Source organism: Perognathus longimembris, chromosome 25, assembly GCF_023159225.1.
Source record: "Perognathus longimembris pacificus isolate PPM17 chromosome 25, ASM2315922v1, whole genome shotgun sequence".
NCBI classification, from domain to species: domain Eukaryota; kingdom Metazoa; phylum Chordata; class Mammalia; order Rodentia; family Heteromyidae; genus Perognathus; species Perognathus longimembris.
In genome coordinates this window covers 25,394,013-25,418,654 of record NC_063185.1, presented here as the reverse complement: position 1 = coordinate 25,418,654, position 24,642 = coordinate 25,394,013, and the positions used below count along the sequence as shown (strand labels likewise).

General features: G+C 47.8%; 1 long non-coding RNA gene across 1 annotated transcript; it reads left to right on the top strand.

Moving 5' to 3' along the window:
- Positions 1-1,447: 1,447 nt before the first annotated feature.
- On the top strand, positions 1,448-22,691 carry LOC125341990. The gene is made up of 3 exons (XR_007209122.1): positions 1,448-1,600; positions 12,139-12,143; positions 22,644-22,691. It is a non-coding gene; the product is annotated as an uncharacterized LOC125341990 (long non-coding RNA).
- The last annotated feature ends 1,951 nt before the right edge of the window (positions 22,692-24,642 follow it).

Below are 24,642 nucleotides of genomic sequence, written 5' to 3'. Positions count from 1 at the left end.
CCCCCCCCCAAGCGAGGGGAAGTCGAGAGAGAGAGCCCACACACGTTTGGACCATGTGTCTCTAGGGTCATTCAGTGGTTTGTTCTTTTGTTTTTGTCGGTGATGGGCTGTCCTTGAGCCAGTGCCACTTCTGGTGTTCTGGTTTTAATTGGAGATAAGGGTCTCAAGCACGTTCCTACCTGGGATAGCTTTGAGCCATGAACCTCAGATCTCAGCCTCCTGAGTAGCGAGGATTACTGGTATGAGCCACTGGTGCCTGGCTCTCTTCTTGATTTATTGACACTCTGTACTTAGAAACCAATGGGTGCTTTGTCTGACAAGTTTTACAGCTTATGTTTGAAATCTTAGGAGGTTTGTACTGATTTCCTTTAAAGGATTTCAATTTCTTAGACTTTCCTTTAATGGTTTGTGGATTTTCTGTCACCCATGAGAACACCTACTAATCTCCAGGCTTCAGCCTTGTCCAGCCCAAGCATCATGGTGGCCTTTGCAGCCTAAGTCTACAGTGCTCAGTGCATGTCTGGGACACCCCACTTTCTACCATCACACAACCCTCATGTTGATCAAGTGAAGCCCATGCTTCTGTTGCCTCAAAGGCAACAATGTCTAATCCTCAGATGTGCCTAAAGTGTCACCTCAAAACCCAAGACTGGGGCTGAGAATGTGGCTTACTGGTAGAGTGCTTGCCTAGCATGCATGAAGCTTTGAGTTCCACTCCTCAGTACCACATAAACAGCAAAGCCCAGAAATGGTGCTGTGGTTAAGAGTAGTAGAGTGCTAGCATTAAGCAAAAAGAAGCTCAGGGACAGCTCCCAGGCCAAGTTCAAATACCAGGAGTACACAGCCACTCCACATGGCATCCTTTATGGCTAAAATGTGCGTTTTGCCAAGTCTCATTGTACATCCTTTCTCATAACAGCAATTGAGGCCCCAAGTATCTGTGTAGCTACTTAGGTGGAATGCCTGTCTGACAATATGCACTAATGAGCATAATGGATAGCTCCCAGGGTTTGAGAGGCCATTTGCCTGGTGACACCATGGCACTACTTCAGCATAGCTTTCAAGTCCCTCCATCGCCCAGTACTACCTTGGAGCATGGCCAGCCAGGGTCTGGGTGCTTCAGTCCCAGCCACACTGATTTCTAAGCTCCTAAACTAAACCGAGTGGCCATCTTTTCATACCAGGTCCTTGTCAGCTTCTCCCTGATGCCTCCTCATATGATTGTGTTTCAATGACTAGAGGGTCTTAGATCCTTGACCTACAGTGATGCCAACCTCAGAATGTTTTTGAATGGGTGTCACTTCTTCAGGGGAGGGGGTGTCATTCAAGCCACTTTTCTACATTGGGCCATACTTACAGATACTACACTCAAAATTCCAAGTGTATGTACTCCATTTTTTCTTGTAATACTAGACACAGTTTGCCCTCAAAGTACTTACAGTCAAAAGAAATCAACAGGCAACAAAGAATGGGCATGCTGGAACTACTCCACAGGGAAGCGGGATCCTATACAGGCGACAGGGGAAGAACAAAACAGAAACTCACACAGAAGCTCCTTACTAGAAAACTGGAATGACACCAGTCTAAAGGAACTGATTGGGTTATATTAAATGGGTGAGGTTCAGTGTTGACTTGCTTGCCTAGGTTGTGGGAGGCCCAAAACAATATTTTTTTTTTTTTTTTTGGCCATTCCTGGGGCTTGGACTCAGGGCCTGAGCACTGTCCCTGGCTTCTTCTTGCTCAAGGCTAGCACTCTACCACTTGAGCCACAGCGCCACTTCTGGCCATTTTCTGTATATGTGGTGCTGGGGAATCGAACCATTTTCTGTATATGTGGTGCTGGGGAATCGGCCTCATGTATACGAGGCAAGCACTCTTGCCACTAGGCCATATCCCCAGCCCCAAAACAATAAATTTTAAATTCACCAAAAAGAAATTTAAATGCCTTGATATGCTGAAAAAAATGTAAAACCTATGTAATAAAAATAAAATATTTTCCACACAGCCACTCAGTCCCTAACCCACAATTACAGAGCAGGACATATCCAAAAGCAGAACTAAATGCATAGCAAAGACTCAGATGCGTGGGCAGGGGCCTAGGGTCACTAAAGTTGTTCTCATCAGCACCAACATATGAAGCAGGAAAAGATAGGCTGCCCTTCCTCACACATGCCTTCCCCTCCTTCTCCAGGCCACAGGATGGATATGAAAGTATAAATGAAAACTTGATGCAGACTTGAACAGAGGCCAGGGGCCTGGGCAAGGCATGAGTTCACTAGAGCAGGTTCTAATGGGGGCCATCCACACTGTTCTACCTTGTGCTATAGAGCCAGAACCTCTATTCATGAATCCAAGCTTCCAGGCTCTACACAGTTTATTCTAACACTCCGTGCATTTTGTCTTCAAAATACTATAAAGGCTGGAAATCATGAAATCCAAAGACAGCATAAAAAGAACCAGGGCTAAGAGCTGAGGTACTTGCCTAGCTTGTGGAAGGCCCTGGAACACAATACCACTGGAACTCACAAAAAAGAAAGTGAAATACTTTTGTATGCCTAATAAAACGTGACTCACTACTGTCATCCTAGCTACTCAGGAGGCTGAGACAAGAGGATCCAGGATCAAAGCCAGCTCAGGCAGAAAAGCTCATAAGACTGTTATCTCCAATGAACCACTGGATCTTGAAGTCAGGGTATAGGCACTGTCCCTGAGTTTCTTTTGCTCAAGGGTAGTACTCTACCACTTGAGCCACAACACCACTTCCTGCTTTTTCCGTGTATGTGTTACTGAGGAATTAAACACAGAGTTTCATGAATGCTAGGCAAGCACCCTGCCACTAAGCCACATTCCCACCCCCAAAAATCCTTTTGTGCTGGTCCTGGGGCTTGAACTCAGGCATGAGCACGCTACCATTTGAGACACAGTTGTGCTTTGACTAGAGATTTGTTGTTGTTGATTGGTGATAAACAGCCTCATGGACTTTCCTACCAGGGCTGGATTCAAACTGCAATCAACAGATTTTGGCCTCTTGTGTAGGTGGGATTACAGGCATCTGGAAAAAACATTTTCCACACATCTCCTCCACCCTAACCTCCGTACCCTATGCAAGACCTGGAATGGGGTCTATATTCTCCTAACCAAGATTTGTTGGGGGCCACTGAGACCATCCGACATTGGACTGGACACCTAGATCAACCATGTACCATTCCAATGCTCAGCACTTAGGACTCTCCTCTGACAGAAGGAAAAACAGTAATTTGCCATCCTGCCTTCTGCTACCTCCATTCAGCTCCTAATGAGACAGATCTCACACCAGGCCTTGGGGCAGTGATGGTCCACTGAGACCACCAGGGGGACACGACTCAGTATAAAGGTCCTGGCCTGGTTGGCAAGGCATGATCCAAAACTAGACAAAATACCTTGGTATGCCAAGTAAAATGTGGAATAAACAAGAGAGGCAGGCTAAACTTCTCCACACACTTTCACAAATACCCCCTCACCCATGCCCTGTGCCTGCCTAGACTGAAAGCACCATCTAAAGTCTCTGCAGTGACTGGGAGCTGGATCCAGAAGCCTGGTTTGGGCCTGTTGTAATGTAAATTATCAGAGAAACCACATTTTGAAGGATCCAGTCTTGCAGTCTTTATTAGAATGCTAGCAGTCTATGGGCAGCCAATTGTTACAAAGGCCTGCTGCCCCCAAATATACTTATCACTGTTAGGAAACAGGCCAGAGAGGAAAGAAAAAACAAAAAACGATAACAAGTCATCCCCAAGAGCTGATTTGGGACACCATGATGACCAGAGATAGGACACAGGATGCAAACACGGAGATGTGTAGCTTGGTGTAAAGGCACCGGTGTTTGGGCCTAAATAAGGTAAAGTCAGGGGGCAGGGAAATAGGAAGCTCCTATTCCTAAGCACTGGACTGACAGGTTCAGTAACCTATAAGGGAGGTACTCATACCTGTCTCCAGGAATTCAGGCACAACCATCAACAGGGGGTCAGAATTGCCTCCCTCCATCATGAAGAAGAGATGCCAGACACTACAATTCAACATGTGGCCAAGATGGCACAGGAGAGACCTGACCTCCTTACTTCAGGACTTAGCCACACTGAAGCCACTACAGGAAGGGCACAAATAAACAAGAGAGGAAGGCCTCACTTCTCCACAAACAACCACAAACACCCCACAGCCATGTTCTGGGCCTGCATAGACTGAAAGTGCCAGCTAAAAGCTTGACAATGACTGGGAGTGAGCTCCAGAGGCCTCGTTTGGGGATTGGCCTCACGCAAGCCACTTCAGGAGAAGAAGACCGTATTTCTCCACACTGTCCCTCACCTGTATCCATACCCTTGGCCTGCCTAGACTAAAAGTGCCAGGTATAAGCCAGCTCTGGAAGCCTGGTTTGGGGACAAGCCTCACCAAAGCTACTTCAGGAAGGACACAAACCAACACAGAGAGGCAGGCAGGCAATAAAAACCAACACCAATACCAAGGGCTTGCCACGACTGCACTGACTGGGAGCCATCTCCAGCAGACTGGTTTGAGGCATAGCCTCACTGAAGCCAACACAAGGAGGCAGGCCGCGCTCCTCCACACACTTTCACAAACACCCCTCAACCATGGCCTGGGCCTGCCAAGACTAAAAGCCCGCTAAATGCTCGGCACTGACTGGAAGCTGGCTCTGGAGGCCTGGTTTGAGGCGTAGCCTCACCGAAGCCACTTGAGGAAGGGCCCAAAGGAGCAAACAGGAGAGGCAGGCCATGTTTCTCCACACACATTCACAAGCACCCCACACCCATGCCCTGGGGCCCACCTGCCAGGAAGCTTGGCTTAGCTGTGCTTATCTTCTGGAGTTGCCTCAAGGTAAGCTCGGTGCACCTTCTCCACACACAAGCGGCATCTGCACACGCAGTCCTCCAGGCTTCCCCACACAGAAAAGCGGCTGCTGACTGATGTGATGGGTATACCAAAGCCCAGGCCCACCACCAAACTACAGTGAGCCTGACTAGCTTTGTAGGCCGAACACAACTAGAGGACCCTCAGAGCAAAGAGCTGCTTCCTAGCTTCATGGCAAGTCAGTTTGTTCCAGGCAGAACCGACCTAAACCAGTCCAGTGCCCAACCCACACCCCCTTGGCCTCTCACTTCCTCCCTTTGCCCCTCCCCTCTTATTCTGTGTCACCCCATAAGCCCTGCCCCTACACCTCTCACTTTGTCTCTTGCTCCACCTCTTTCTTGTTGATGCTCCATAAGCCCCGCCCCCACAGCGCTCACGTCTACCCCTAGCCCCTCCCCTCTCTTGCTGTGATGCCCCATAAGCACAGCCCCTGTACCTCTAGCTTCCAGGCTCTTGCCCCGTCTATCTTGTGCTGTGATGCCCATCAAGCCCCACCCATGCATCTCAGGCCCCACTCCTCCCCGCACTAACACAGCCCACCACAACAGTAGCCTGGGCCTGCCAAGACTGAAAGCATCAGATAAAAGCTCTGCACTGACTGGAAGCCGGCTCTGGAGGCCTGGTTTGAGGCCTTAGGCTCACAGATGCCACTTCAGGAAGGGCACAAATGAGCAAACAGGGGAGGCAGCCTGTGCTTCTCCACACACTTTCACAAACACCCCACAACCGTGGCCTGGACCTGCCAAGACTGAAGCCCCAGCTAAATGCTCTGCACTGACCGGAAGCCGGATCCAGAGGCCTAGTTTGAGGCCTAGCCTCAACAGACCCACTTCAGGAAAGGCACAAATAAGCAAACAGGAGAGGTAGGCCGCGCTTCACCACACACTTTCACAAACACCCCACAACCGTGCCCAGGGTCCCATCTGCCAGGAAGCTTGGCTTAGCTCTGCTTGTCTTCCGGAATTGCCTCAAGATCAGCTCAGTGCACCTGGGTCCAGCCTTCTCCACACACAAGCCACATCTGCGCATGGTCAGCATTCCTCCAGGCTTCCCCACACAGAAAAGCTGCTGGTGCCAGATGGGATGGGAGTACAGAAGCCCAGCCCCACCACCAAACCACAGTAAGCCTGACCAGCTTTGTAGGTGTAAGGCTGACCTGAAAACTGGAGTAACTAAATATGTTTTAGTGTTAAAATTATAACAGCTTCTAAACTCTGGTAATGACTCCATGATAGAGGGCTGCACCCCAACCTGTGAGACTAGTTTCTTATAGTTTGACATTTAAAAATGTAGGGAGCACTTGTTCCCCTCTGTACCTGGGTAACAACCATGGTAACAAACAGTAAAAAATGATCATAGTCATAGACTATAGAAATAACCATAATAGTAGTAAAAATGCAATGGTAACTGTTGGTTTGGTTTACTTATGATTGAGTACTGGATTGTTTTAGCACACTCAAGCTTGCTTACTGTATCCATACCCTGGGCCTGCCTAGACTGAATGTGCCAGGTATAAATAAGCCAGCTCTGGAAGCCTGGTTTGGGGACAGGCCTCACCAAAGCCACTTAAGGAAGGACACAAACCAACACAGAGAGGCAGGCAGGCAATACAAACCCACACTCAAGCCATGGGCCTGCCAAGACTGAAAGCACCGGCTACAAGCTCTGCAATGACTGGGAGCCCACTCCAGAAGACTGGTTTGAGGCCTAGCCTCATGGAAGCCACTTCAGGAAGGGCACAAACGAGCAAACATGAGAGGCAGGCCGCACTCCTCCACACACTTTCACAAACACCCCACAACCATGGCCTGGGCTTGCCAAAAGTGAAAGCCCACTAAATGCTCAGCACTGACTGGAAGCGGGCTCTGGAGACCTGGTTTGAGGCACCGGCCTCACCAAAGCCACTTCAGGAAGGGCCCAAAGGAACAAACAGGAGAGGCAGGCTGTGCTACTCCACACACATTCACAAGCACCCCACACCCATGCCGTCGACCCCACCAGCCAGGAAGCTTGGCTTAGCTCTGCTGGTCTTCCGGAGTTGCCTCAAGGTAAGCTCGGTGCACCTGGGTCCGGCCTTCTCCACAAACAAGCTGCATCTGCGCACGATCCTCCAGGCTTCCCCACACAGAAAAGGGGCTGGCATATGGAAGCATAGGCCCACCACCAAACCACAGTGAATCTGACCAGCTTTGTAGGCCCGAACAGAACTAGAGGACCCTCAGAGAAAGAGCTCTTCCTAGCTACCTGACAGATCTGCTTGTTCAAGGCAGAACCGACCTAAACCAGTCCAGCGGCCAAGCCACGCCCCTTGACCTCTCATTTCCCATCCCCTCTTGTTCTGTATCGCCCCATAAACCCCGCCCCTTCACCTCTCACATCCTAGACCTTGGCCCTCCCCTCTCATGTTGTGATGCCCCATAAGCCCTGCCCCTGCACCTCTAGCTTCCAGGCTCTTGCTCCACCTCTCCCCCCATCCCCCCACCCCCCACCACCCCCACACTCGGCTCTGATGCTCCTTCCACCCCTGCACCTCTCACTTCCTCACCCTTACCCCTCCCCTCTATGGCTGTGATGCCCCACAAGCCCCACTCCTCCACACACTTTCACAGCCAACCACAACCATTGCCTGGCTTTGCCAAGGCTGAAAGCACCAGCTAAAGGCTCCAAAGGCCTGGTTTGAGGCCCAGCCTCACCAAAGCCACTTCAGGAAGAGCACAAACAAGCAAACACAAGAGGCAGGCCACGCTCCTCCACACATTCACACCCACCCCACAACCATGGCCTGGGCCTGCCAAGACTAAAAGCAGCAGCTAAAAGGTCTTCACTGACTTGAAGCCAGCTCCAGAGGCCTGGTTTGAGGCCTAGCCTCACCAAAGCCACATCAGGAAGAGCACAAACAAGCAAACGAGAGAGGCAGGCCACACTCCTCCACACACTTTCAGCCACCCCACACCCAAGCCCTGGGCCCCACCTGACAGGAAACTCGGCTTAGCTCTGCTTGTCTTCCAGAGTTGCCTCAAAGTCAGCTTGGTGCACCTGGGTCCAGCCTTCTCCACACACAAGCCACATCTGCGCATGGTCAGCATTCCTCCAGGCTTCCACACAAAAAAAAGGGGATGGTGCCTGATGGGACAGTGTACGGGACCCCACACACAACAACAAACCACACTAAGCCTAACCAGCATTGTAGGCCCAAACCCAAAGATGGGGGCTACTGGCAGGACTGCCAGTCCCAGGCAGAACCCACCTAAACCAGTCCGGTGCCAGGGCCACGCCCCTTGACTTCTCACTTCCTCCCGCTCTCTCTGCCACTCTTGTGCTGTAAGGCCCCATAAGTCCCGCACCTGCACCTCTAGATTCCTTGCCCTTGTCCCTCCCCTCTACAGCTGTGATACCCCATAAGCAGCGCCCCTGCACCTCTACCTTCCTGAAGCCCCACCTGCGGACCTGCTGCCCTGCCTGCCTAGCAGAAGGCCTTTGCTCCAACCCAGGGCCTGGTTCAGGACAGTCCACAAGCCTTCAGGGTCTCTCCAAACCCTAGAACTATCGAACCCAGTGGCACAAGCAGGCTTAAGGGGACACCTGCTACGGACGGCAACTAGGGGCATCACATGGCCACTTGCATTCATCCCAGATTACTGTCACAATCAGACTTGGCAGATGAGAGGGCAAGGGGAAGGAGAACAGAGAAGACAGACAAGATCAGAGAGCAAAACAAGAATAAGCAGGCTGGGTTTTTAGTGATGTTTATTCATTACTCACTTTTCAAGGTAGAAGGAGGAAATACTTTTTTATCACATGGGCCTCTGTTAAGACCTTTACAGCAATCTAGTTGGTGGAGGATGAATTTAAATTAAAACATTCAATCTTCTCCTGACTTCATTAACCAGTATTTCTTTCATAAATTTAGAACACGAAGACAGGCAAACAGCCATGGAAAACAATAGCCAGGAATTCATAGGCAACAAGCGCTATCTTCACAAAAGGCTTCCATCCAAGATTAGTTTATTTGGAGCTCCATGCTCCCTCATTAACTACAAAAAAGAAAAACCTGTACTCTTCCTCTCCCTCCCTGCCTTCTTCCTTCCCTCACTCTGACCTCATCCCTGCTTGCCCAAATAATACTCTAGAAACAGAGTAAGGAGATCTTTAAAGATGAAATTCATGCTAGAAAACAGAGAGACAAAATAACAAATACACACACACACGGACAAAATGAAGCCAGAAGACGGGCTGTGGCTCAAGCAGTGCAGCACAATCTTAAGTAGAAAAGCTGAAGAACAGCACCCAAGTCCAAAATTCAATCCCTATTAACAGCAACCACACAGAATTAAGGGGGGAAAAAAATCACTGTTTCACACATTTACATGTAACACCTGTCATTTTCCAAGTAAACAGGAGAGGGCGCCCTAGTACTTGGGCCAGCACCATAGAGCCCCACTCTGACTCCCTATGGACAATTTGCACAGGTTCCTACTGATATTCTCTTGGGTACCTTCTCACTGAGCCACCAAGGGAGTCACTGAGCATAGGGCAGAATCCAACAACTGGGGAAATAACTAAAGGTAGAACAAATGGGTCACAGCATAAGATATCTATTTTAATTCTAAAATGGCTTCCCAAATTTTAGACTGAGAATGTGGAAAGGAACTAAATGTAAAAGTCATTCAAGACAACTTGGCTAGCACGTTTGAGTGGCCAGGATTCAAGAGCAAACCCGAAAATGTAGTTTAGAAGGTAGAAATGGTAGATGAACTCAGTACTGTGCACTTTCCTTACTAATGCCTAAAATACACTATGGAGATTCAACAATCAGTTACATTTCTTTCCTTGTTCACATCTTTGAATTGTGTGTCTTTCAAGTTATTCAGTGGGTTATTATAAATGTATTGCATCTCCATACTTAGGAATTAATGGGTGCTTTGTCTCTGGAGAGTTTGGCAGCCTATCTTGGGTCTTTGGAGATTTTGGCAGCTTGTCTTGGAAATCTTAGGAGGTTTGTACTGATTTCCTTTGAAGCAGTTCAATTTACCAGACTCTTCTTTAATGGCTAGTGGATTTTCTGTCACCCACCATAGCACCTACTAATCTCCAGACTTCAGCTTTGTTCAGCCCAAACATCACAGTGGCCTTTCCTGATCGCTTCTGTTTAGCCTCTGAAGCTTCAGTGCTCAGTGGGTACCAGAAGAGACCAGACATTTATGGATGCCCTTGTGCAGATGTGCTTCAGATGGACAGCATTCTCCTTAGAGCCAGATACTGTGAGCCTGCACCTCCATGTTTCCTGAGATGGACATGGCGTGCCTATCTGCACAGATTCAGTCACCCTCCAACACCAGTGGCTTCCCACATGCCTTCATATACCCTAGCAAACCCAAAGGTGAGCAAGACCCCAAAATCAAGTTGCCCCATCCTCTGTGGGTTGATTGCAGCCATCATGTTCAAGGCCACACAGTAAAATCCTAGCCCCAAAAAACGAAAGAAAAGGGGCTGGGGATATAGCCTAGTGGCAAGAGTGCCTGCCTCGGATACACGAGGCCCTAGGTTCGGTTCCCCAGCACCACATATACAGAAAACGGCCAGAAGCGGCGCTGTGGCTCAAGTGGCAGAGTGCTAGCCTTGAGCAGGAAGAAGCCAGGGACAGTGCTCAGGCCCTGAGTCCAAGACCCAGGACTGGCCAAAAAAAAAAAAAAAAAGAAAGAAAAAACTTGTTCAACATCATTACCCATGAGGGAAGACATAAGAATCGAAACCACAAGAAACAGAAAAAACCATGTAAAAATGATCAAGTATTGGTGATAAAAAATAAATTAGTGGATATAGGTCATAGAAATGGGAAAATGTGCGGCAGTTGCGGAAAACAGTTTGGCACGTGTGAAACAAAAGCTAACACTTGAATTACCATAGTATCCAACAATTCTACTCGTACATATACTGACACAAGTGAAACCATTCACACAGAAATGTGAATAGATGATAGAATAGATAAATGTTTAGCAGCATTATGAACAGATAAATGTTTAGCAGCATTATAAAAACAGCAATTTGATGGAAACAACCCAAGTATCTAGGACAAATAGACCCACAACATGGGCAGTGTGCATCACTAAAGTGTTCAAGTCCTTCTGTATCATGTGAACTTTACTTCAATCTTTGAAAAGATTGAGTTCCCAGAATACTCTTATGATGAATTCACTTCCCATTGTTACTCATACCTGATACAAATGAGATTCTTTCTCCCTCTACAAATTATGGAACCAATAACAAAACCAAGAGCTAATGCAGTGATGGAGACTTTATACTTCAGCCAGAAATAAAAATCTGTGGGAGAAACAGAGCCCCCATTTCTCATCTAAAAATGGGGTCCTTTTAAGACTAAGTTCAAAAGAGACATTTTAACTGAGTAGCATCATTCATAACTTTTTTCAGGAAATAAGGAAACAGCCAGTCTAAGTGGCAACATTTATGGCTAAAATGGGTGTTGACACATGTACTTCTGCATCCTGCCTCATGGGAGCCAAGGAGGATACAGGTGTCTGTGTGGCTGTCTAGGTGGGGATCTTGTCTGAAACAGAGCACTGGCTAACACAGGATAACTCCTGGAAGTTAAGAAGTCATTTGCCTGGTGACACCATGGTTCCTCTTCAGCATAGCTGCCCAGTCCTTCCACAGCACAGTGCTACCTGGAGCATGGCCAGGCAGAGTCAGCATTTTTGTGCCCCACACACATTGTTTACTCATCTCCTAACATAAACTCAGTTACCAACTTTTCATACAGGATCCTTGTCACCTTCTCCCTGATGCCTCCTCAGATGACTGTGATTACAGTGCTCAGTGTCCCTGACCTACAGTGGTGCCAACTTCAGAATGGTTTCTGATGGTTGTCATCTCTCAATAAATGGAATCAGTGTTCTGTCAGCACAAACCATGGGCAAGTGTCCTGCTCAAAAAAATAAAAACCTGGGGCTGGGGATATGGCCTAGTGGCAAGAGTGCTTGCCTCGTATACATGAGGCCCTGGGTTCAATTCCCCAGCACCACATATACAGAAAATGGCCAGAAGTGGCGCTGTGGCTCAAGTGGCAGTGCGCTAACCTTGAGCAAGAAGAAGCCAGGGACAGTGCTCGGGCCCTGAGTCCAAGCCCCAGGACTCGCCAAAAAAAAAATAAAATAAAAACCTCACAACAACCAACCATGTGTGTTTAATCCCACCTGTAGAAGGGAAGATGAAGTCCAGGTGAAGTGACCCCTGATCCTGTAATTGCAGAGCCTCTTAGTGCTTCACACTCTGATTCCCACCCAGGGTAAGAACCTCAAGAACTACTCAGTGCATCTAACAGTCCTGTGAACATAAGCCCAGGCCACACAGGGTGGGTGGGGGCACTACAGATGGGGGGGGCGGTCACCTGTGTCGGGCTCTGAAGTGGCAGATTCTATGTGAAGCATCTGGAGCCTCACTAGCCAAAGCCTCCCAGAGGCTAGGCCCTGGAAGTGGATCCACACTGGTGTTTTACACTTGGTTACACATGAGGATGCCTACTCCTCTCTTCTGCCCATACCTCTCCCACTCTGGATGCTAAAGACCTATTCTGGGCATGCCTTGCTCCCACTGACCAGGATCTGGCCACCGAGGTTCACCAGGAAATTCTGTTGTCTCTGCAGATCACCAGAGCAATGCCTACCTAAGCTAGGAAAGACTTTGGCCTTAGGGAGCCTGTAGCTGCAAGTACTTTCTGCCCAGGTCACAGAGAAACTTGAAGCCCCAAGGAGGTATCCAAATGTCTCAGTGCCCAGAGACAGACTAGGCTCTGTACGCAGGGTCAGCAGGGATCTGCCTAGGGAATGAGAGGTAGGGACCACCAGCAGTGGCATTGTAATAGTTGTATCCCCTAAATTCATATGTGGAAGTTCTCCAGTACCTATGAATGTGACCATATACAGAAACGAGCTCTTGGCAAGTGTTGTTAGGGTCATCCCTAAGTCACATTTTTTGTGCTTTCTTGTGTACAGTGTCTTCTGTTCCCTTACTTCCACTCTAAACCACTATTATTGTGCCCCTTAAAAGGTGAAAACTGGGGCTGGGAGTACAGCCTAGTGGAACGAGTGCTTGCCTCATATACATGAAGCCCTGAGTTCGATTCCTCAGCACCACATACATAGAAAATGCAAGAAGTGACACTGGGGATCAAGTGGCAGAGTGCTTACCTTGAGCAAAAAGAAGCCAGAGACAGTGCTCAGGCTCTGAGTTCAAGGCATAAGGCTGGAAAAAAAAAAAAAAGGCGGAAACTCGGTGACAGAAATGCACACAAGGGAGTTACTCTACAAAGTACGCTATTCCCTCACAGGTTTAGAAACCTGGACAAGCGGGCTGGGGATATAGCCTAGTGGCAAGAGTGCCTGCCTCGGATAAACGAGGCCCTAGGTTCGATTCCCCAGCACCACATATACAGAAAACGGCCAGAAGTGGCACTGTGGCTCAAGTGGCAGAGTGCTAGCCTTGAGCGGGAAGAAGCCAGGGACAGTGCTCAGGCCCTGAGTCCAAGGCCCAGGCCTGGCCAAAAAAAAAAAAAAAAAAAGAAACCTGGACAAGACCTGGAACACACCATGCCCTTGTACCTCACAAGGGAATGTGGCCTATAATACACCTTGCTTCCACACTGCTGTACTTCAAAGCTGTGAAAGATCTCCAGAGTTCCCAGTGAGCAGTGCCTTGTCATAGCAACCCTAGGGAAATAACACAGAAATGTCGTCTTCTTTCTACACTCTCTCCAGACCATGGGTGTCTCCCTCAAGATAACCCAATATGGTTTTGTGGGAAGCAGGGCCCTTCACAGGCCATGGCTACTGCCAGGGGGTCGTTTCAGTCTGTCTGCCATCCCTGGCCTCAGCTCTCAATCTCAGGGGCAGTGGGAAAATTAAGACAAGTAAGAGGTATAACTCTCTGAATCTCGCCAGCCTCTACCCTAGTGATGCTGTGTCTGCAGGACCTAGAGCTTGATCATCTATGGTTTGGAAGAGCCAAGACATCCCTTGTAAACTCAGTTTGGAATGTGACTTAGGAAGATGCATGAAAAGGCTGTTCCACCGGGTCATGGCATCTCACCTTTGTCAACAGAGCCCTGGTTGGCCCTTTAAAAGGGGAGCATAGAACAGGATGTGTATCCATACCCCATTCAGAGAGGCCTGGGGCAAAACCAGAAGAGGGAAAGGGAGGAAAGAGGCTGGGTGTCAGGATGTTAAGAGTAGGGACCCTTCCCCACAGAACTGAGGATTGATGAAGAGCCCCTACTCCATCAACATAAGGGCTTCTGTACAGTGTGCAAGTGACCTTCTCAGGAGGCCAAGGCCCACCAACACTCAGCAACAGGGGCATTAATTCACTTTCATCAATGTGGACATGAAGCAGCTGGCCAGGTCAGAGAGAACCTGCTGCCTGCCCAGAATAGCAGTCCCCAAGCAGTCTGCATCTCTGACTGTGGGCACCATCCTCACAAGTAGCACTTTGCTGGGTATCTGGGCTCTGCTGTACATAGGAAAGACCACAGGCATGGAATGGGCTTGGGTTTCACCATGTTTCTGAGGAACACAGACAGATGGAACTCACCACCGCACCCTAAAATGCAGTAGTCACTGCTGCCTCCCTCTGACTCTGGAGGAGCCAGCATGGTGGGAGAAAGGGATCCAGTCCTTCTGGGGCAGGCAGACATAGAGCTTCCCACCTCTCCTGCCCCCCCATACCTGCCCTCTGCTGCCAACACAACATCCTTGGAGCTCAGAAACCCCTGGGTGGGCAAGCCCAGTGCCTTCCTCCTCATCCAGGCCAAAGGATTGCCAGGGGTGCACTGGCTATAGGTAAGCAGTGTGATGGCCTCCCAGGTTCCTGCCCGGGTGTTCCTGGCAGGCTGTAGAGAGGCTCTATCAGACCATGCCCAGGCCTGAAGCAGATGACAGGGTGCAGGTAAGGATTCAGACAGCATGCTGCGACTCACTCTGGCAACAGCAACCTGCTCTTCTCTAGAAAGTTCTTTCCATGACCAAATCCACTGCTTAAGCGTCACCAATACCCACAAGACTCTATATCCCTCACAAAATGTCAGCCTGGTCTCAGTCCAGGAACTAGAGTCCCTTCAAGTCCCTCTCTGCTCCCCAGCCCTAGCTCAGTAGTCTGTACCTGGGTGCAAACGTTTACAGGTGCCAAAGACAAGGAAGAATCTGGATGAAGAGCTGCCCTCGGCCTTGTAGAAGCAGCAACAGAAAGTGGATACCTATCCCAGTATATACACAGGACATACACAGGACAGGAAACAGTCAAGATCCTTCTGTGGAGTCGTATGAGGCCCTGCCACTATAAGGGCTATCTGAGAACCTGAGTGACTAAATGTAAGTTTTAGTGTTAAAATTATAACAGCTTCTAAACCCTGGTGATGAATCCATGCAAGAGGGATAGACCCCTACCCGTGAGACTAGTTTTTTGTAGTTTGACATTTTAAAATATAGGGAGCCATTGTTCCCCTCTGTACCTATGTAGCAACCATGGTAATGGACAGTAAAAAATGATCAGTCAGAGACTACAGAAATAACCATAATAGCAGCAGAAATACCATGGTAACTTTTGGGTTAGTTTACTTATGACTGAGTACTGGATTGTTTTAGCCCACTCAAGCTTGCTTACTGGTCATGGGAAAACACAGTGGCAATTGTTAAAATATAGTACTAGGTCAGCCTGACAGCAGAATTCTGCTTCTGTAAATGGCTTGCTTAACCCATTTGTGACTTGCTCTACCCCAAGCATTAACCCCCTGCATCAGTGCTATGTGACCCCCTGCTGTCAGTTCCTGATATCAAGGCCAGTTCCCATTATCAAAGCCAAAATAGATAACTAAATGGGTAGATAGCCAATGGAAATATGAAAAGACTTGCTTGCTAAATGCCATACAATCAAGTATCTGCCAAGTTGGAAATACCCTGCCCCTGTAGTAATCACAATTTAAAAAAAAAAAAAAAAAACTATTTATCTGAGTGTTTGGGCTCTCAAAGCAGATCTACTGTGTTGGTGGCAGTTGAGAGACCAGGTTGAGAGTCCAGGCCGGAGCTTGCGTTTGCATCAGAATCAGCTACCTGGTGGTCTTAGGGGACCCAAATTCTGGGCATACCACCACAACAAAGGAAACTGGCCCCTTGGAGTACCAGCAACTCCACCAAACATTCTCCACAGACCTAACCCTCCATCACTGTACTGCTCCTGAGAGGTGAACCATAGAGAACCAGACCACCCGAGGGTTTGGGCCACCCTAGCAGCTGCCATATTACCATAGGGAAGAGTACAGGGCCTTTAAACATAATGACAGTGTCCAGGGGAAACCACAACCTGTCCTCACAGCTTCATCCTCACCTATCTAGGTTCTTCCGAGGTATTTATGAGAGTACAGATGGGTTTTGTTCAAGGCTAGAACCCTGGACTTAAGCTTTAAATTGTATGCTTACACAAAAATAGGCCTTTCAGTGACAGGAAATAGACTTTTTTGCATAATAAGTGGGAGACACAAAATGAAGACAAATACAGATAAAGGGAAGACAAACCCTAGGACACCAGAAAGGAGGGCATGGGAAAGAGCAGGGCTAGTAAACCAAGACCCTGGGGAGGATGCTGAGGCCACTCAGACTCTAAGCCCTACCCTATCTCCTACCCCATACCAAGACACATGTCCTAACCGTTACCATAACCCTACACACACGTACCCTAATTGTGATATAGCTTCAACCCAACCTTAACCCTACCCCATACCCGAACATGGACCCCCATCGTGCACACAAGTGACTCTAGGCAGCACTCACACCCTAACGTGCTCCACCCCAAACCCACACCTTAAGCTACTCACCAACCTTATGCCTCACCCTAAGCCATTCACTAACCAAAATCCACCTAACACATATTGAACACATTACCTAACTCTTACCCTAGCCCCTTCCTTAACACGTTCTTAATACTTACCTGTTCCATAACTTGTTTTGTAAACCACTCCATAACACATCTCATAACTCAAACTCATTCCACAAAGTTAATTCTCATCCACTCCCTAACCCTCAACCCTTTCTCAACCCAATCCTAAAATCTTCCCTAACAGGCTCCCTAACCTCATCCTTTGTCTACCACAACCACCAGTCCTTAGTGACATCAACAACCGACCCCTAACCCAATCCTACTGTTAGATATGTGTAAATTATCTGAGAAGCCACATACTGAAGGAGGGAATCTTTGTTTATCAGAGCATTAGCAGTCTGCAGGCACAGTTGTTACAAAGGCCTGCAGCCCACACATACCCTCAACACTGTCAGGAAACACGCCAAAGACGGAGGAAAGAACAAAAACCATACCAGCAAACCAGTTCTCCCTCCCAGCTTTGAGGACTAGGTTGGCTGTGTTGGGCACAGTTATTGTGTGGGTTTAGTTAATGAAAAGTCTCAAGTAAGGCATAAGATTCCTGAGTGGCTTAGGGTACCTATTAGGGCATGGTTACCATAATCAAACTTTAATCCTAACATTGACACCGCGCCCTACGCCTGAAGCGTAACCCAAATATCACCTATCTTACCAAAGTTCATTTTCAACAGCATGTGGCTCTAGGCAGCACGGTGACTCACACCAAAAGCAGACATCCAGTTCACCCGCTTTCCGTCTCATTCTCCATCTTCAGAGCACTGAGGGCCAGGAGTCATTCAGAGGCCTACGCTCCTCCCCGGTGGGCGTGTGGTGCGGTGTGTGGTTCGGCCTGCCGTCCTGGCAGCACCAGGACACCCCCCCCCCACCCCGCACCGGGCCAGGGCTGCCTGCTATGCAGACAGAAGGGAGAAGAGCTACAGTGTGGCTCTGGGCAGCACTGGCCCTGGGCTCGGCTCTGGAACAGCTGGGCTACAGGGCCCAGGGCAGGGAGGGGCGGCGTCCAGCACCCATAGGCCTCCAGTCCCGGGGCAGTGTGCCCTCGGCCCGGCGCCGACTGTCCCAGAGCTGGCGTTTTCTTTGGGGGGAAGGGCAAGGCCAGCACCCCAAGCCTGCGCACCGAAGCCGGGAGGACCCGGACTCGGTGTGGCGCGCATCTTTCCACAGGTCAGTGCCGGTGGCTTGGGGCCGCATGGCCACCAGGAGCCAGGAGTGGGGGCTGGGAGCACGGTGAGGGAAGGGCAGATCTCCCCAGGTACAGGTGGCAATGGGGGCGGGGTACGCCCTTTCCAGAGCAGAGTCCCTGAGCCCTGCCCTGCGGCGCCAGCAGTGCAAATGCAGGCCACAGGAGTGGCCTGACACACATTCTAAACCATATAGGTTTGGAATCATGAATACTAACATGTACCTCAAACATAAAATGTCTGGAGAAAACAGAGAAGAGGAGGAGAGGACAAAGGGACAGGAGAGAAGAGGGAGAAGAGAATAAAGTTTTCAAATGAAAAGGGGAATGAAATCCCATTCTATTTTATTCTTCAGGTAAGTCTGTAGCTAATAAAACAGAACTAAAAAATGCCTTTTCAAGAACTTTTAGATCATAAAATTGAGCAAGGTAGGGTGGCACATTCAGGTAAGGTTGGTGTGATGTGAGGATGTGCCATGATGTGGTGATGTGATGGGTGACATGTTTTTCTGCAGCATAACTAAAAACTTAAGTGTAATTCACACCCTGAGTATACTTAACAACACCCAACCTTAACCCTATCCTTAACATCGAGAACCCTACAACTGAACCCTAATCTCAATCATTCCACCCCTGAAAACAGTAGCCCTAAGACCTGAAACCCCTACCTCTAACCCCAGACACCTAACACATACCCTCACATGTGTGTGCAACGGGAACACACCATCAGGCATGGCAGGGCAAGGACTCTGATCAAACAACACCCACAGACACATTCTAAACTACACGGGTTTTGAATCATGAATGCTAGCATGTGCCTCAAACACAGAATGTCTGTAGAAAACAGAGGAGAGGAGGAGGGAGCAAAAGCAGAAGTGGAGGTGGTAGAGGCAGGGCATGGGGGGGCGGAGGCAGGGGAGGGTGATGAGAAGGAGAAGAGGGGAGAATAAAGTTTTCAAGTGAAAAGGGGAATGAAATCACATTCTATTTTATTCTACAGCTAAGTCACTTGTTACTAAAACAGAACTAAAAAGGTGCCTTTTCAGGACATTGCAGATCATAAAATTGAGCCAGTTAGGGTGGCAAATTCAGGTAAGCCCCACAGTTAGTAGGCTGAGGCAGGAAGATTAAGAGTTGAAAACCGGCCTGGTCTTAAGAAATACAATGTCTGGAAGAAAAAGAAAAAAAGATAGAAAAGGGAAGGATGGGAGAGGAGGAGGAGGAGGAATGGAGGTGGAGGAGGGGGAGGAGAGGGAGAGGAAGGGAGGAGGGAGGGAGCAGAGAAGACAGGCAGTTTTCAAGTGAAAAGGGGAATGATGTGATGTATTATGATGTGACATGATGTAAGGATGTGAAGATGTGACTTGCAATGATGTGCTGTGATGTCATGATGATGTGATGGAGTCCTGTGAGTTGCTATGTGACGTGATGGTGTGACATGATCTGGTGATGTGACGTGATGGTGTGATGTGATGACGTGATGTCATGAGACATGTGTAATTATGTGATGTGATGATGTGATGGCGTACTGTGATGCAGTGATGTGATGTGACATGATGTGAGGATGTAATCTAATTTTCTGCAGCTTAACTAAAAATTGTAATTCAGAGTATCATTAAGACCTTAACCCTATCCTTAACATCGACAACCCTATACCTGAACCCTTATCTCAATCATACCATCCCTGAAAACAGTAGCCCTAACACTTGAAACCCCTACATCTAACCAGACACCTAACAACCCAATTCCTTTAACCAATGCCCAACCCCAACCCAATCCATGACTTACTAGACAGTGTTCTGCATCCCTGGAGGTAGGTGGCCTTCTTTTATCAAGCATGCTTAAGGAGTGTCCAAGTTTATACACAAAGACACACAGCACTCGATTCCCCACCCATACCCTCACATGTGTATGCAGAGCAGGTACATGAAGTCAGTGAAAGCACAGCTGACCATTTATTCAAGTCTCCATTGTCACCCCAAGTTAGGCGCAGTGGGAACACACCATCAGGCATGGTAGGGAAGGTCTCTGATCGAGCAACCCCTACAACTACTGAAGGACATCAAAGTGGCCTGACACACATTCTAAACCACACAGGTTTGGAAGCATGAATGCTAACATGTACTGCAAACATAAAATCTCTGGAGAAAAGAGAGCACTGAGAATAGGAGGGGAGGAGAGGGGAGGGGAAGGAATGGGAGGGGGCGGAGACAAGTTTTCAGATGCAAAGGGGAATGAAAACCCATTATATTTTATTCTACAGGTTAAGTCTCTTGTTATTAAAACAGAACTAAAAGAGTGCCGTGTCTGTGTGTGTGTGTGTGTGTGTGTGTGTGTGTGTGTGTGTGTGTGTGTGTGTGCCAGTCCTGGGACTTGAACTTGGGGCCTGAGCACTGTCCCTGGGTTTTTTGGTTTTCTTTTTTTGCTCAAGGCTAGCACTCTACCACTTGAGCCACAGCAACCCCTCTGGCCTTTTCTATATATAAGGTGCTGAGGAATCGAACCCAGGGCTAAATGTATACAAGGCAAGCACTATTGCCACTAGGCCATATTCCCATCTCCTAAAAGAATGACTTTTCAGGAACTTTCAGGTCATAAAATTGAGCCTGGTAGGGTGGTAAATGCAGTTAACCCCAACACTTGGGAAGCTGAGGCAGAAGACTACAAGTTCGAGACCGGCCTGGTCTAATGCAACAATACAATGTCTGGAGAAAGAAAAAAGAGGAGAGGAGGAGAAAAGGAGAGAAGAGAGGAAAAGGGGAGAGGAGAGAACCACTTAAATGAGCCACTAGGTGGCACAAGTGCAGTTTTCTTCAGCATACTAATTCATAAAAGCTGCTGGTCTAGAAGAATCCAACATCAACGGTATTCTGCATGGCAACATTCCAACACTTACACAAATAAAGCCAATCCTAGAAATAATGAACCACCATAATTGTCCCTAAGAATAACCATCAACACAAGGGATTTGCACATATGAATCACAAAAAGAATGAACAGTCACTTGTGCCACTGTTGAAAAATCAATGACATACAATTTATGGAGATTCAACAGTTAAGTTGCATCTCTTTCCATGTTCACATGTTTGGACCATGTGTCTCTCAGGTTATTCATTAGTCTGTTCTTTTGTTGTTGTCCATCGTGGGCTGTACTTGAACCAGTGCCCCTTCTGGTTTTCTGGCATTAAATTGGAGATAAGGGACTCGAGGATGTTCCAGCCTGGGCTGGCTTTGAGCCATGATCCTCAGATCTCAGCCTCCTGAGTAGCGAGGATTACTGGTGTGAGCCACTGGTGCCTGGTTCTCTTCTTGATTTATTGACACTCTTAGGAATTAATTTTGGTTTCTTAGGAGGTTGATGATGATTTCCTTTAAAAGATTTCAATTTATCAGACTTTTCTTTTAGTGGCTTGTGGATTTTCTGTCACCCATGATAACACATACTAATCTCCAGGCATCAGTCTTTCCAGCACAAGCATCATGGTGGCCTTTCCAGCCTGACTCTACAGTGCTCAGAGCATGCCTGGGATACCCCACTCTCCACCATCACACAACCCTCGTGTTGATCAAGTGAGGCCCCTGCTTCTGTTGCCTCAAAGGCAACAATGTCTGATCCTCAGATGTGCCTAAAGGGTCATCTCAAAACCCAAGACTGGGGCTGAGAATGTGGCTTAGGGGTAAAGTGCTTGCCTAGCATGCATATAGCCTTGAGTTCAACTACTCAGTACCACAAAAACAGAAAAGCCCGGAAATGGTGCTGTGGTTAAAGTGGTAGAGTGCTAGCATGAAGCAAAAAGCAGCTCAGGGACAGCTCCCAGGCCAAGTTCAAGTACCAGGAGTAAACAGCCAGTCCACATGGCATCCTTTATGGCAAAAATGTGTGTTTTGCCAAGTCTCATTCTGCATCATGCTTCATAGCAGGAATTGAGGCCCCAAGTATCTGTGTGGCTACTTAGGTGGAATTCCTGTCTGAAACTGTGCACTAATGAGCATAAGGGATAGCTCCCAGGGTTTGAGAGGCCATTTACCTGGTAACACCATGGCACTACTTCAGCATAGCTTTCAAGTCCCTCCATCGCCCAGTACTACCTTGGAGCATGACCAGCCAGGGTCTGGGTGCTTCAGCCCCAGCCACACTGATTACTGAGCTCCTAAATTAAACCCAGTGGCCATCTTTTCATACCAGGTCCTTGTCACCTTCTCCCTGATGCCTCCTCATAGGATTGTGATTCAATGATTAGAGGGTCTTAGATCCTTGACCTACAGTGATACCAACTTCAGAATGTTTTTGAATGGGTGTCACTTCTTCACGGGAGGGGGTGTCATTCAAGCCACTTTTCTACATTGGGCCATACTTCCAGATACTACAATCAAAATTCAAAGTGTATGTACTCCATGTTTTCATTTGAAACTAGACACATTTTGCCCTCAAAGTACTTACAGTCAGAAGAAATCAACAGTCAACAAAGGATGGGCATGCTGGAACTACTCCACAGGGAAGCGGGATCCTATATAGGCAACAGGGGAAGAAAAAAACAGAAAGTCACACAGACGCTCCTTACTAGAAATATTGAATAAAACCAGTCTTAAGGAACTGACTGGGTTATATTAAAGGGGTGAGGTTCAGTGTTGAGTTGCTTGCCTAGGTTGTGGGAGGCCCTGAAACAATAAATTTTAAATTCACCAAGAAGAAATTTAAATGCCTTGGTATGCTGAATAAAATGTGTGTAAGACTGATGTAATAAAAATAAACTATTTTCCACACAGCCCCTCAGCCCCTAACCCACAATCACAGAGCAGGACATGACCAAAAGCAGAACTGAATGCATAGCAAAGACTCAGAGGCTTGGGCAGAACTGAAGTTGTTCTGATCAGCACCAACTTACCAAGCAGGAAAAGATATGCTGCCTTTCCTGACACATGCCTTCACCTCCTTCTCCAGGCCCCAGGATGGATATGAAAGTATTAAATGAAAACTTGATGCAGACTTGAACAGAGGCCAGGGGCCTGGGCAAGGAATGAGTTCTCCAGAGCAAGTTCTTATGGGGCCATCACACTGTTCTACCTTCTCAAGGTACTGTTGTACCTTGCTGACTTGGGCTCTTATAGAGTCACAATAGCTCTACTGACAGCAGCTCCTCTGCTCTCAGAAATGTTTTAACTCAGTTTACTCATAGAATGTTAAAGATAGAAGCAAGGAATGGTGGTGGCTGTAAATCTAGCACTAGAGAGGCTGAGGCAGCCTGGCTATAACATGCCTCAAAATACAAAACAAAACAAGAGAAAGACTGGTGTAATAAATCTATAGTATTCTTACTACTTGTTGCTCTGTATTTAGTTTATTTCATGGGAGTCAGCTTATTTGCTCCAATTTGAGCCACTTTGCCTTTAAGAATTGAATTCTATATTGGAAGTACACTTGTATGCAGGTAACCTTCAGTCAGTGGAAAGAATGTTTTCCATACACATGCAACTCAAGTGTCCAACCAAAACTGACCAGCCATTAAGTTTTTAAAATTGCCAAGTGCCATTAGGTTGGTGTACTATAATGATAACTATTCTTTCATCAGCATTTAGTAACTTCCAGGCAAACAGGTAACTTTGGTGTACCATCAATTAGCTCACCTCAAATTATAAGGATATTTCAGAAAAGATTATTTTCAAAATAAAAAACTATGGAGTTATATAAGATAAAAAAAAATAAACATAAGACATATATGATAAAAAGAAATGAAAAAAAAATTTTTTTGGACAATACTGGAGCCTGAAGTCAGGGTCTAGGCACTGTCCCTGAGCTTCTTTTTCTCAAGGCTAGTACTCTACCACTTGAGCCACAGCACCACTTCCTGCTTTTTCTGTGTATATGGTACTGAGGAATCAAACACAGGGTTTCATGAATGATAGGGGGACACCCTACCATTAACCCCCATTCTGGCCCCAAAAATCTTTCTGTGCTGGTCAGGGGCTTGAACTCAGGCATAAGCATGGGCTGGTGACATCACGGGTGGCACGTGCGGGGAGGCGTATGCATCAGCAGCGCCCTGACCCCAACCCCGCCACCATTGCCGCGACTCAATACAATCACAACCCCTGACCCAGGCCCCAGGATGGACATGAAAGGAACAGAGGCCAGGGGCCTGGGCAAGGCATGAGTTCTCCAGAGCAGGTTCTAATGGGGGCAATCCATCCTGTTCTACCTTGGGCTATAGAGCCAGAACCTCTATTCAGGATTCCAAGCGTCCAGGCTCTACACATTTTATCCAGACACTCTGTGCATTTTCTCTTCAAAATGCCTACAAAGGCTGGAAATCATGAAAACCAAAGGAGGCATAAAAACAACCAGGGCTAAGAGCAGAGGTACTTGCCAAGCTTGTGGAAGGCTCTGGAACCAAATACCACTGGAACTCACAAAAATAAAGTGAATTACTTTTGTATGCCTAATAAAATGTGGCTCACTCCTGTCATCCTAGCTACTCAGGAGGCTGAGACAAGAGGATCCAGGTTCAAAGCCAGCTCAGGCAGGAAAGTTCATAAGACTGTTATCTCCAATGACCCACCAGAAAACCAGAAGTGGTGCTGTGGCTCAAGTGGTAAAGCACTAGTCTTCAGCTGAAGACCTC